Source organism: Peromyscus eremicus, chromosome 13, assembly GCF_949786415.1.
Source record: "Peromyscus eremicus chromosome 13, PerEre_H2_v1, whole genome shotgun sequence".
NCBI lineage: Eukaryota > Metazoa > Chordata > Mammalia > Rodentia > Cricetidae > Peromyscus > Peromyscus eremicus.
In genome coordinates, this window is record NC_081429.1 from 56,767,562 (window position 1) to 56,781,548 (window position 13,987).

Below are 13,987 nucleotides of genomic sequence, written 5' to 3' on the forward strand. Positions count from 1 at the left end.
GAATTTAACAATTGTTTTACGTATGTGGAGTGTATCCCATACATAACTACTGCTTCCTTTATATTTTTAAAGTCCCTTGTTGAAATTGGTTGTAATGTATATGTATTATATGGCTTGGGGTGTGTGTCATCTGCTGGCTTCTCATGGATGATAACAGCGTAAGCCATTGTGTGAGAGCCATTTGGAGATGTTACAACCTCTATGGTCTTGCCCTTCTGCTTATTAGGTCCCTTGTCATGTTTACTGAGAGTTTCTTCTAAGGCCTGCAAACGAGCACCTAGGGTCTGTTCTATGGAGTGAACCTCCTCTCTGGCAAGGGACTCCAGATTTCTCATGGAATCATAGAAGTTTTTATGTTCCTCAGAAACACATGATTCCATGGACCTTATCTTATCAATTAATGATAATCTTTCTTTCTTATATAGTGTCTGGAGAGTTAGTGTTCTGTCTATTAAATATTTACATTTATTATTAATAAGATCAATTTTTGGTACAAGCCTGTTTTGTAAATCCTGATCAGCAGATTCCAGAGAAAGAATCTTTTTCTCTAAGGTCTCATTGCTATTCTTTAAAGCAGATTCTAGAGATAGAATCTTTTTCTGTAAGCCTTCATTGTTATTTTTGAAAGCCTGTAAATCCTGGTTAGCAGATTCCAGAGAAGAATCTTTTTCTGTAAGCCGTCATTGCTCTCGCTTAAAGCCTGTATCAGTCCCAATAATGACTCATCTTTGTTCTTGTTTTTAAACCAGTGTTTGAACACTGTGTGAATTATTACAATGAATGCCAAAATGGTACAGGCCAGATATGCCTTAGGAAGGTCGTATATTTCCAGGAAGATGTCATTCATCATACAGGCAAAAAGGTTTTCAAATTCTTGTGAGGTAATGTTGTCAGCCAATTACAAGAATTACTCAAAATTTGTTAGTCAATTTTAAGGTGTAAAATTATCAGGTACTTTTACTTACCTTTCATGGTTTTGGGGGGTGTAGTAGCACTTTTCAGCCAGCAGGTGGCATTGTTACAGCTCCAAAGCAGGGCCTGCTGGTGATCTTGGCTGACTGCAGCTCGCTGGAGTCAAGATGGCGGGAGCCGGAGCCGGCACCCAGGAAGCGGGGGAGTGCCTCTTTCGCTGGTCTGGGGCTAAGCTAGGGAACTGAGACCAGACTAGCTGCTCCCTTTTCCAGGAATGGAACCGTGTAGGCATTTCCTGGTTATATGGAACTTTGCAGGCAGGTTTAGGTACCCGCTAGCCGGGGAGGAGGCTGAGGGCAGGAGCCACCCAGACCTTTGGAATTTGCCCCACGTGAGCGCCAGATATTGGTGTAATTATTAAGGCCACTCCACGTAGTTAAAAGGAGAATTATTTAATGGCGTAACTTACAAATTAAGGGATAGGTAGGTCGCAGGGTCTGGGGAAGGTGTATCGCAGTCCAGCGGTGTTCTCTGGAGCTCTGCTTGATCCACCTCCTCCATCCAGGGTCTCGGGAACCGCGAGAGCGCCCGCCGATCCAGATCTCAGGTCCCCAGGCGCCTCCCTTGGCCCCGCCTTGTAGGCGTGACAGTTGCCAAAGTCTCAATGGGGATTGGAACTTCCAGATCAAAGCTAGAATGGCTACCCACTACAGAGATATTAGCAACAAATGTCCTAAAAGCAAGAGAATTCAGTTTATAAAAATAACTAATTTGATTCTCCCTCATATAATCAAGGGAACACCAATTTCTGGAGCCCCTCCACTGTAATTGAGGTATGGCTTCCAATATTGCTATAGCTTAATCTTTCCAGTTTTGAGGGGTAATTTTGTTCTGAATTACCCATGAATTTAACATCTGCTTCACATAGCATGAATGCATACCATGTGAAATGACCACTTCCTTAAATCTCCTGAAATCAAACATTTCTGTAGGATTCCATTTAACTTCTGCATAACCTTGGGGATGCTTATCATCTGCTGGTCATTCTTGTATAGTAACTGGCTAAACTAAGGTAGGCCTTCTAATAACCATGGTCCCATCCCTCCTCAGTTTCATCATGCAGTGGTGCAGTTGGTTCTTGTCTAAATTCCTCTGTCAAAGTCCAAGTCTTTTTCTTATTGTCATTAGTAGGTCTTTCTAAGGCTTGTATCTTATCAGTAGTAGGCCTTTCTAAACTTGTATCTTATCAATAGGAAGTCCCTCTTTTTCCTATATATTTTTTCATTTATTTTACATACCATCCACAGTTTCCTCTCTCTCCTCTCTTCCCTCTCCCCACCTCCTCTATCCCCCTATCCACTCCTCCTCCATTCAGAAAGAGGCAGATCTCCCATGGGAGTCAATAAAGCATGTCATATCAAGTTGAGGCAGGTCAAGCTCCTCCCTTTGCATGGGGAGTAGATTCACAAAAGCCAGACCATGCACCAGGGACAAGTCCTGATCCCACTGCTAGGGGTCCCACAAACAGACCAAGCTACACAGCTGTCATCCACATAGGTCAGTCCCATGCAGGCTCCCTAGCTGTAGGTTCAGAGTCTGGGAGTTCCCATTAGCTCATGTCAGCTGTCTCTGTGGGTTTCCCTGTCATGATCTTGAACCACCTTGCTTGTACAATCCCTCCTCCCTCTCATCAACTGGACTCCCAGAGCTTGGCCCAGTGCTTGGTTGTGGATCTCTGCATCTGCTTTGATCAGATACTGGATGAAGGCTTTCTGTTGACAATTAGGGTAGTCACCAACTGATTACAGGAAAAGGCCAGTTAGGTACCCTCTCCACTATTGCTAGGAGTCTTAGCTGGGGTCATCCTTATGGATTCCTGGGAGTTTCCCTGGCACCAGGTTTCTCCTTAATCTCATAATGGCTCCCTCTATCAAGATATCTCTTTCATTAGTTTTCTCCTCTGTCCTGCCCCCAACTTGACCAACACTATCCCTCATACTCCCATCCTCCATCCCCTCCCCTCCCCCCTGCACCCAGTTTACCTAGGAGATCTCATCTATTTCCCCTTCCCAGGGAAATTCATGCATTCCTCTTAGGGTCCTCTTTGGCACCTAGCTTCTATAGGGCAGTTGATTGTATCCTTTGCTTTACATTTAATATCCACTTATGAGAGAGTACATACCATGTTTGTCTTTCTGAATCTTGGGTTATCTCACTCATGATGATTTTTTCTAGTTCTATCCATTTGCCTGCAAATTTTTATAATGTCATTGTTTTTTTTACTGCTGAGTAATATTCCATTGTGAAAATGTACCACATTTTCTTTATCCATTCTTCAGTTGAGGAGCATCTATGTTGTTTCCAGGTTTTGGCTATTAGGAATAATGCTGCTATGAACATAGTGGAGCAAGTGTCCTTGTAGAATGTTAGAGCATCCTTTGGGTATATGTCCAAGAGTGCTATTACTCGGTCTTGAGGTTTTTTGAGTCCCAATTTTCTGTGAAACCACCATACTGATTTCCAAACATTCTCCCCAGCAGTGAAGGAATGTTTACCTTACTTTATATCCTCTCCAACATAGGCTATCATTAGCACTTTTGATCTTAGCCATTCTGATGGGTGTAAGATGGTATCTCAGAGTTGTTTTGAATTACATTTCCCTGATAGTTAAGAATATTGAACAATTTTGTAAGTGTATCTCAGCCATTTGAGGTTTTTCTATTGAGAATTCTCAGTTTAAATCTGTATCCTATTCTTTAATTGGATTACCTTGTATTTTGATGTCTAGTTTCTTGAGTTCTTTATGTATTTTGGAGTCAGATGTAGGGTTGGTGAAGTTTTTTCCCATTTTTTAGGCTGCTATTTTGTCTTATTGGCAGTGTTCTTTGCATTATAGAAGCTTTCCAGTTTCAGGAGGTCCTATTTATTAATTGTTGATCTCAGTGTCTATGCTACTGGTGTTATATTCAGGAAGTTGTCTCCTGTGCCTATGCCTTCAAGGCTACTTCTTACTTTCTCTTCTATCAGGTTCAGCATAACTGGATTCATGTTGAGGTTTTTTTATCCACTTGGACTTGTTTTGTGCAGGGTGATAGATATGGATCTACATGCATTCTTTTACATGCCTACATCCAGTTATGCCAGCACCATTTGTTAAAGATGCTTTCTTTTGTCCAGTGTATAATTTTGGCTTCTTTGTCAAAAATCAGGTGTTCATAAGTATGTGGATTTATACAGGGTCTTTGATTCAATTCCATTGGTCCACATGTCTGTTTTTATGCCAATACCAAGCTGTTTTTATTACTATAGCTCTTTAGTAGAGCTTGAAGTCAGGGATGGTGATGCCTCCAGAAGTTCCTTTATTGTACAGGATTGTTTTAGATATCCTTAGTTTTTTGTTTTTCCATATGAAGTTGAGTATTGTTCTTTTGAGGTCTGTGAAGACTTGTGTTGGAATTTTGATGGGTGTAGGATTGAATCTCTAGATTGCTTTTGGTAAGATTGCCATTTTTACTATGTTAATTGTACCTATCTATTAGCATGGAAGGTCTTTCCATTTCTTGATATCTTCTTCAATTTCTTTCTTTAAAGACTTAAAGTTCTTGTCATACAGGCTTTTCACTTGTTTGGTTAGAGTTACCTCAGGATATTTTATATTATTTGTGGCTATTGTAAAGGATGTTGTTTCTCTGATTTTTTTCTTAGTCCATTTATCATTTGTACATAGGAGGGATACTGACTTTTTAAAATTTAATCTTATATCCAGCCACATTACTGATGGTGCTTAACAGCTGTAGGAGTTCCCTGGTAGAATTTTTGGGGTCACTTATGTATACTATGATATCATCTGCAAATACTGAAAGTTTGACTTCTTCAATAGGATGTCTTTTTAAAGCTTGTATCTTATCAGCCAAGTTTTCATAATCAAATCATGTTTTTAGAGATAAAATATGAATTACCAAACTGATAGTAATTACAATCAGCATTATGTCAATCCCAACTAAGTGGTTTATTCCCTCCTTTTTTTTTTATTTGCATGCCATCCATAGTAGCACTATACAGAGTCCTAACTCCATGCTTTGTGATATTTCCCATTTTTAACATGGGATAGAATTTTCTTTTTAATATTATTTAACTCTCTCCTTAAGAACTTCTATGGTGCCTCACCAAATCTGCTGACTTTTCAGTTTATCCACAGCAACAGCACCATGAGTGGCAAGCTTGAGCCCCTATCCTGATTTCCAAGCCTGAGCCTGCTTTCCAGAGTCCTGGTGAGCCGCTGTGGCCTACTTTTGTGAACTTTCCACACTGGTTGTTGTGTCCTCACACTGGATGCCAAATGATGTTTTTCTGTCAGCTTAGCGGCTACACATGAATCTACTGAAATTTTAATCACCATCTGCTGCCCCATGGCCCCACAGTCAGTGCCCTGCTGGTCACTGAAGTGGCAGCTGGGAGGGATTTCTGGTCTCAAAACCCAGGCTCAGCTTCAGTTGCTATGTGTAGGTTTAAACTAAGTCTCTATCATTCTATTTACCAACAAAGACTGAAGTCAGATGTGGGGGGAAAACCTGCTAGATCAGAGAGGCCAAGAAGCAACCAGCTTGCTTTCCCTTTTTGCTGGAGATCCAGTAAGAGCCATATTTCTCCACTCATCCCAAACCAAAAAGAAGTGTGAGACTCCAAGTTTCCACCCTATTCCTTCCTGTGCATCTCTCTATCTGTCATCCTGGCTCCTCCAGACTCTCTATGGCTAATTCCACTCAACTAGTTGCTGGCTCCAACCCCTAAACCAAGGTTGATTTTTTTTAATTAATGCAAACTCAAACTTTAGGTTCATAGTATAATTGAATATCCTGCAACACTTATCTATCTGTCCATTGATGGGCACTTGGATTGATTTCATGTGTTGGCTATCATGAATAATGACTATGTGATGAACATGGATAAGTCTCCTTATTAATAAATTAATTTTATTTCTTTTGACTAACTTCTCAGTGGTACAATTAACTATATTTTGTCATCATTCTGTTTTCAACATTTTGAGTTATGCCCATGGAGTGTTCTGTAATGTATGTACCAATTTACCATATCATCAATTGTTTTCTATATTCTTGCAATCTTTACTTTTTTCGTTTGCAGAGGGAAAGAACAATAGATATTCTAATTAAGAGTGGTGTGATGTCTCATTATAATCCTATACTCTCAGTCCATTTCTGTGGACCTACGCTCCCATCTCCACTGTGTAGACTTAGAATCATGGTCAACCTATCAACCATGCTAGATGGTAAGCCTCAAATCACCAGATGGGCTGACTGGTGAAGGGATTTTCCTGTTGAAGTTGATCTGTTAAGAATGAAATAAAGGCACTGGAGAGATAGTTCAGTGGTTAAGAGCACCTGCCACTGCTCTTCCTGGATTCAATTCCCTGCACCCATATGGCAGCTCACAAGTGTCTATAACACTATACAGTTCCCTTCATCTGACAGCCTTAGACACCAGGCAAGCATGTGCTATACATATATAGATGCAGGCAAAATAATCATATGCATAAAATAAAATAAATTATTTTTTAAAAACAATGAAATAAATTCCCATTTTTTCCGGTGGTGAGACAGAAAAGCATGGCCACAAAACCAAGAACAATCAGCATATCATAACACCATGGACAGGGAAAAATATAGCAGGAGGAGCTGACTTTGAGGGAAAGGAGAGTCATAGTCCTCCAGCAAAGCAATCATCAGATAGTGGGAATTGTAGAATACAGATATCTAATGAAATCAGGTAAGTAATATACTCTGACCTATGGGTATAGCAATCAATACTTCCATTTTAGTAAGCCCACATGATTGCTGCACAGCTTTATTTACTTATTGGTTTTAAGAGTTTTGAAAATGTTTCTGATCAAATTTTCCATTGTTTTTTTCTTGCTTAGGTAAAAAAGCAGATATTTTGTAGGTGCTTCCTCCATTATTTCCACTGACTCATTCATAATATTTGTTAAATATGAAGTATAGTAGTACTTTGTGAATAAACATCATACTTTGGGTAGATGTAGTACAAGTCTTGGGAACAAATGCGCACATTCTCACTGGGTAGACTTCTGATTCATCAGGCTGTGGGCAGATTAGTGCATATATCGGAGTGGTACTAGAGAGTTTACTTTCTGTTAATTAATTTTATATTGTGTGTGCATGTTCATAAGCATGCAGGTGCACATGTAAGTGCTTGTGTGAAGACGTCAACCACATGTGTTGTTTCATAGGCACTGTCCACCTTTCCTTTGAGACATGATCTCTCACTGGCCTGGAGCTCTCCAGGTAGGCTAGATGGCCAACTAGTGATCCCCAGGGAACATGCTTGTCTCTCTTTCCTGGTGTGAGAATGACAAAAAACATGACAGCTTTTTATTGGATTCTAAAGCTCAAATTCAGGTCTTCATGGTTGTGTTTCAAGCACTTTGCTGAGTGAGTCATCTTCCCAGCCTCATTTATTTATTGTTGGGTGATAAAATAGATGTATATTATTCTACTCAGTGTGGACTAAATGCTTTGCTACAACCTACTTGCCAGATGGAAGTGCTTCCTGACTTGACTGGCCATCCTTAAGCTTGCAATCAGTACCCTAAAGCTTTTCAAGGTGTAGAAATAATTTGGACTGCATATATTATGGTAGGAAAGCAGTTTTGTGATAGGTCATGCATTCAAATCATAGTGACCCAAACTGGGAAGTTGTGTGCACCACACAGTCACAGTAGAATGCTTTCGTTTCCAAGTCAGCCTTTTCTATCATTCTCTGTTCAGGATGTTTCTTTCCATTCTGTTTCACAGCCTTGAACATTTCTGGTGGATACCTGGGGTAAACTCCAGCCTCTGCATTTTTATGTTGCGTTCCATTGTTTGTTTTCTTTTATTGTAGCAGGAACCACATACTGCTTCTCTTGTCTGGTTCAGTAGTGAACAGGTCATGGTCAGAAGTTTTCTATAGCTGGGGGGAATGTGACTGCAGCTCAGGTTCATCTGAACTATATCAAGAGAACAATGGGAAATATGTTACCAGATGCTATCAACTTCTATCCCATCTGTCCATTGTCAATTAAAGTTGCAGTTCCATCCACCACTTTTAAGAGCAATAATGTTAAGATCTATTTTCCATATTATGAAATTGAGTTGTGTGTGTGCATAATCCAATGACCATTAGTGATTTTACTAAATGTAACTATCTCCCTGATTCAAGTGTTGATCATTTTAATCCCTCCAAGTGAACTCCTCATGTCCATTTTTAGTTATGTTCTATTTCCATGATCACCTTAGACAAGCATCAACACATTTTATGTTTTTATAAATGTTCCCTTATTAAATATCTATGTACACAGGACTACACCACATGTTCTGCTCTACATCTAATTTCTTTCATCTGAACAATGCTATGTGTCTACCCTGATGCAGTGTATATTAACAGTTTATGCTTATATATGACTGAACAGCATATATATCCCATCATGCTGATGTCTTAGACATTTGTTTGCATATCATTGCACAGAGAGTAGTTGTTCAATAAAGCCATTGAGTAGACTACTTTTCCCCAATGAATTGCTTTGCACCTTTGTAAAATGCCAATTGATTGTGAACGTGAGTGTTGTGTGTGTGTTTATATATCCATACCTATCAATCTGTCTAGTCAGTCTTGTTTCAGTGATCTGTGCTTAGCTCTCCTATGCTGAACCCACCCTGATGATTGTAACTAAGTTTTGAAACTGGAAGTGAAAGGGCCCCATCTTTATTTTTTTCAGAATCCATTTAGTTATTCTAGCTTGGCCTTCCCATATGAAGTTTAGTGGTTGTTGAAATGGCTGCTGGAAAAAAAAACCTATTGGAATTTTGATAGAGTTGCATCCAGGTTCTATTTAATCTCTAGATCAACGGGGAGTGAGTGACAATCTGTGAGCATGAAGGGCCTCTCCATTTGTTTCTGTCTTTACTTTCTTGCTGTAACACTTTACAACTTTCTGGGTACAAATATTGTACTTCTCAGATTTATTCCTTTGATTTTGTTTGATGCTATTGTGAATAGGACCATGTTCTAAATTTCACATTCAGATGGATTACTGTTCATATGTGGAGTTCAATAGAACTCATTTATTTTGATGACTACTAGAGAAATTTATGTTCTAACAAGGCTCTGGCTGATTTAAAGTAGTGCCATAAATTCTGAAGGAGAATATAAACCTCTCATGAATAAAACCATATCTTATTTATCAGAGTACAACCTGAAATCCTTCAGCTGTGTTTCGCACACAATGGGATCTTACCCTATTGCTATTGAATAAACATATGTATTTTGGAGCATTATCTTTTTAGTTTAAAATAATTATTCCACATTTGTCAGTTGCCTTGATTCACTCTTGATTTACATATTTGATATGAGTCAAAAATTCAACATAGATTCTTATCACATTGGAAATTCTTATTTTAATACCATGAATAATGGTACATGCCTACAGTTCCAACACTCTGGATGATGAGGTAGGGGGACAGTTGTAAGTTCAAGTACAGCTTCACTTCCAGTGAGTTCCAGGTCAGCTAAATCTAAATAATCTGTAGATACACTCTGTATCTAATTATTTATTACTATTATTTTTATTATTTATTATTATTTAAAAGCAATAATAAAAACAAAAGAAGTACAGAGTTGTATTGTTGATAAGAATAAAAATTTATGCAATGATATTATGTATTAGCATTGTGTATTTTATTATAAATATCTATAGTTCAGTAACATACATAATTTTTACTTGATGGATGATAATTTTCAATCAGGAGTATATTTGTTTCTTCAAAATGTTTCAGACTATGTCTTCTGGGTTATACACTTGTAAGCATTTCCAGGAGAATACTGATGCTACAACATACCTGTGTAATTGGTCCTGAGCACAACTACTGCCTCCACTTCTCCACACTGCACAGTTCGGGAAGGTTTATTAAATTTCAAAGCAGAGTAAGTATCGGACTGTCATGATGGGAAGCCTTGTCCCAGTGCTACTTTCACAGATAAGAGGCATTTGCCTTATAAAGTGCATTTGTAGAATGCATGAGTCGACTTCTGCAGACTGAACAGTAGATATGATGATAGACCAATCATGGACAGACTGCCAAACTTGAATGACAAGACCATGTGTCAGTTCCATGTTTTGTCTGATTATCTGCTTGTCCCAGGTTTTATTTTTTAAATGAGGTAATACATTACTAATATTTCTTCTAAAATAGACTTGGGAGGCTTATTATATCCTTCTGGTACTTTCAGCTTCTTCACGGCATTCCTGGAAGATAAGCATCAACAACCTGGTCCATTTTGGCTGTAAATTATCTCACTCCATCACTCGAGGGCGTCTCGGGATATCCTTGTTGATAAAAAAGAATACCTAAGGATGTGAAATGGATACAGCTTATTATGAATGGAAGTAGTTTATAAGCTATGGCCCAGTTATGTTGTAATCCATGCCATAACCTGTGAAGCTCATGAAGTCACCATCACTCACTGGATTTAGATGGAAAATGGAATTTTACCCTACGTATATGCGAAGACTGTACAGAGCATAGAGGCTGAGTGCCATGCTATACAGGGTTTCTAGAATGGTCTAGTTGTTCTTCCCACAGGAATATTACCATTTATGGTAAGTTACAAATAGAAATTTATTTATATATTTTGGCTTTGGCAGCACTTGTCATTTTTTAATAACAAAAAATCTCTACAAATTGTACTAACATGACAAGAGTAGTGAATTTCTATTTCTCAAGAATAACTCTTATAAACTATTCATGGAATTCGCCATTCCGAGATGATGATTCACTCACAAAGTGATGTAACTATATCAACAACCAAAGGTATAAAAATGAAGAAATAATAGCATAAATATAAAAATTAATAGTTCTGTTAAGAAGATTGTACCCACAGTGCACAATTTCACAGAGCATGCAGAACATGTCTTTATATATTCACTTTATATACAAATGTATTTTATTTGTGTGAAGTAACTGTTATTCTAGATTACCTTTACTCTTTTTGATGTAGTTTTCTTGCATACCTATGCAGTAATAGTTATTATTGTCAGCTGTATTTGCTGAACCTTACAGTCATTAAATGACACCAGTATTTTTACATCCTGCTATCAGATCGTTGAAATAGAAAGTGACTTGTTTGTTCTATAATGGTTTGATGTTATCACACTATTCATCGAGGTTAAAGAAGGCTTAGGGAGTCCATTCCATAGCAGAAACTACTGACATTTCTATGAATGCTATTGTACACCCAGTTAGAACATTGATATTATCATTAGAATTTTGACATTGTCATTTGTTTTCTGTGGTAATATCCATACCTATTTTGAGGGACATGGGCTCCTAATAAAAACATTGTTCTCACTAAAATAAAAATGAATACTCTGAAATTGATTTTGGAACAATTTTCTATTAAAAAGGACCTGAATTCTGATGCAGAAGCTATAGTTATAAAAATTTACCAATATTTTCCTATACACACAGGCAGGGATCTAATTTAGTGACATAGCTAAATTTGAAGTTTAAACAACACTACAACCTGATAGCTTATATTTGCCTTCTTTCCTATTTTTCTGTATTCTAGTCTTTCCTCCTCCTCCTCCTCTTCTTTTTCCATTTTGAGACAAGTACAGCCTGGACTAATCTAGGACCTGCCATGTATCACAGGCTGGCCATGGACGCTTAAATCTTCATTCTTTAGTCTTCTATGTGCTGAGATTATAGAGATGCACCACCATAGCCAGCCCATAGTTTTTCTTTGTGCTACTTGTCATTAGGATTTTAGTAATGCCCAAGATCTTCTTTTAACATTTCCTTTTCTATTTTTCCCTTTTATTGAAAATAGATTTTTTTCTCATACAATATGTCTTGATTATGGTTTCCCCTCTCTCTACTCTGCACAGTTCCTCCCTACTTCCCCTCCCCTTTGGATCCATTCCCTTTCTGTCATTCATCAGAAAAGAACAGGTTTCTAAGAAATAACAACCAAACATGACAGAATAAAATATAATAAGATTAAGCAAAAGCTATCATATTGAAGCTGGTAACAGCAACCAAACAGGAGGAAAAGAGTCCCAAGAGCATATTCTGTGTAATCAAAAAGGAAGGTCTTCATTTTAACATAGTAAAATTACATATAACAAAACAGTTATCAAGAAAGAATTACAGTTACAATATCTAGTCTATCTGTATTTGGCAAAATTAAAGAAAATATTCTATTGTCTATCCTATCTTTGTGAGTCAAAAGTTTTATACCTAATTTACTTTTTATCATAACTGAGGAAAACTATAATTATAACTATCTAATCTTCAACTCCATCAAAGACCCCAGAAGGATAAAATATTACCCGAGTAAACAGGAAGTACATTGCAAGCAACTTCCAAAATTCTAGAAATGACGGAGACATCTGGCTGCCTGGACAGTCACCCAAAGTTCCTCTGTAATGTTTGGGGCATCTATCTTCAGCCTACAGGCCTAGAGTATCTGGCATACTTTTTGGTGAAGCAGGAAATTTGAAGGACTGTTCCGCCTATTGGCAAAGTTCATCAGTCACTTTTCTCTGTGTCTTGTAGACTGTCTGGCAGTTTCTTCTGTGAAGAAGGAACCTGAAGGACCATCTTGTTTTGGCAAAGTTCAGTGGTTATCTTCCTATGTGTCCTGCATGTCTAGATTATACAACATATTGTCAAGGAGTCCAGGCAAGAGCAGCTTCTTGCCCAAATGGCTAGCCTTTTCCACATTGTAAGCAAACTCCATAACAAGTTTCTTTGATGGCCATCATCCTCTTTGACGTAATTGGTGCTGCCAGGAGCAAATGTGTCCCACTGTTGAAAAAAATCTAAGTTCTTAAAACATTTTAAATGTTGTATTCTGTAGGTCTTTGAAGAATTTGAAGATTATCTATGTAATTGAAATATATCTTTGTATACCTAAAAAACTTAACTAACATGATTATAAGTTTGATTATCATAGATGACTATTAGTCTGTATTTCTTAATGGTATATTACAATTTTAAATGAATTGCATAAACATAATACCTTAAACAAGAGTAGAAATTTTTATGTAGTATAACAAAATTGACCTTAAATTTGTATTAATAAACCAAAACCCACACCAATGTAAAGTATTTTGGGTTTAACAGTTGTTTTTTTTTTTTTTTGGATTAAAGTAGATTTAATAATCTACCTTTTTTTTCATCATTTCTATATCATATCCCCCTTTAAATAAAAACAAATACTAATAAACAATAGTCTGGGAATTTGGGCATAGCTTTCTATACTACTTCCTGCTGACTTGGGGCACTGGCAATCTTATGGGTATCCTGAGAACATTTAGGATGATGGTCAAGCCCTGACTAGAGTACTCTGTGAGGCTACCTTGTCTCAGTCAGTTGCCTTGAAGCTTTTCTGGATGTTGGATAATCTGGGCCATTGTTCCCATCAGAGACCTTTCAGGGGATTTGCTTGATCAAACTATATTAACCTGCAACCAATCCATAGGTTCTCATCTTCAGTGGAAACAAAAGCAGAACCTCTTTTCCAAAGCAACATATCCTTAGACCTAAAAGTTGAAGTCAATATATCTTTAACATATATATGTTGGTTTAGTTTAGCAGCCCTCACAATCAGATGTATGTCTGTAGTTAGCTTATTAACAGTCAAAAATTTCAAAGAAAACATAATAATATACATAATCCATCCTCTTTGTGTATTTTTCATTTTTATGTGGCTTATTTTATTTTATATTAGTTTTATTGTCTCTTTAAAGTTTTTATTTTAATTATGTGTTTCAAGCCTATGTATATTTTAAAAATATATTGTGATCTGTTTAGAGGCCTTTCTGCCTGAATCTGTTTTAAATATGTTTCATAAACCTTTGTCTATATGAACAAAAACCTTGGCCCACCCCCAGCATGCTGGCTGCTAGAGCTTGTAGTGATAGCTTAAGCCTGAAGGCAGCAGCTGGGAGAATCCTTTCTTTACAGCTGCCCATGTAAGAGGTTGCAGGTACATGCCG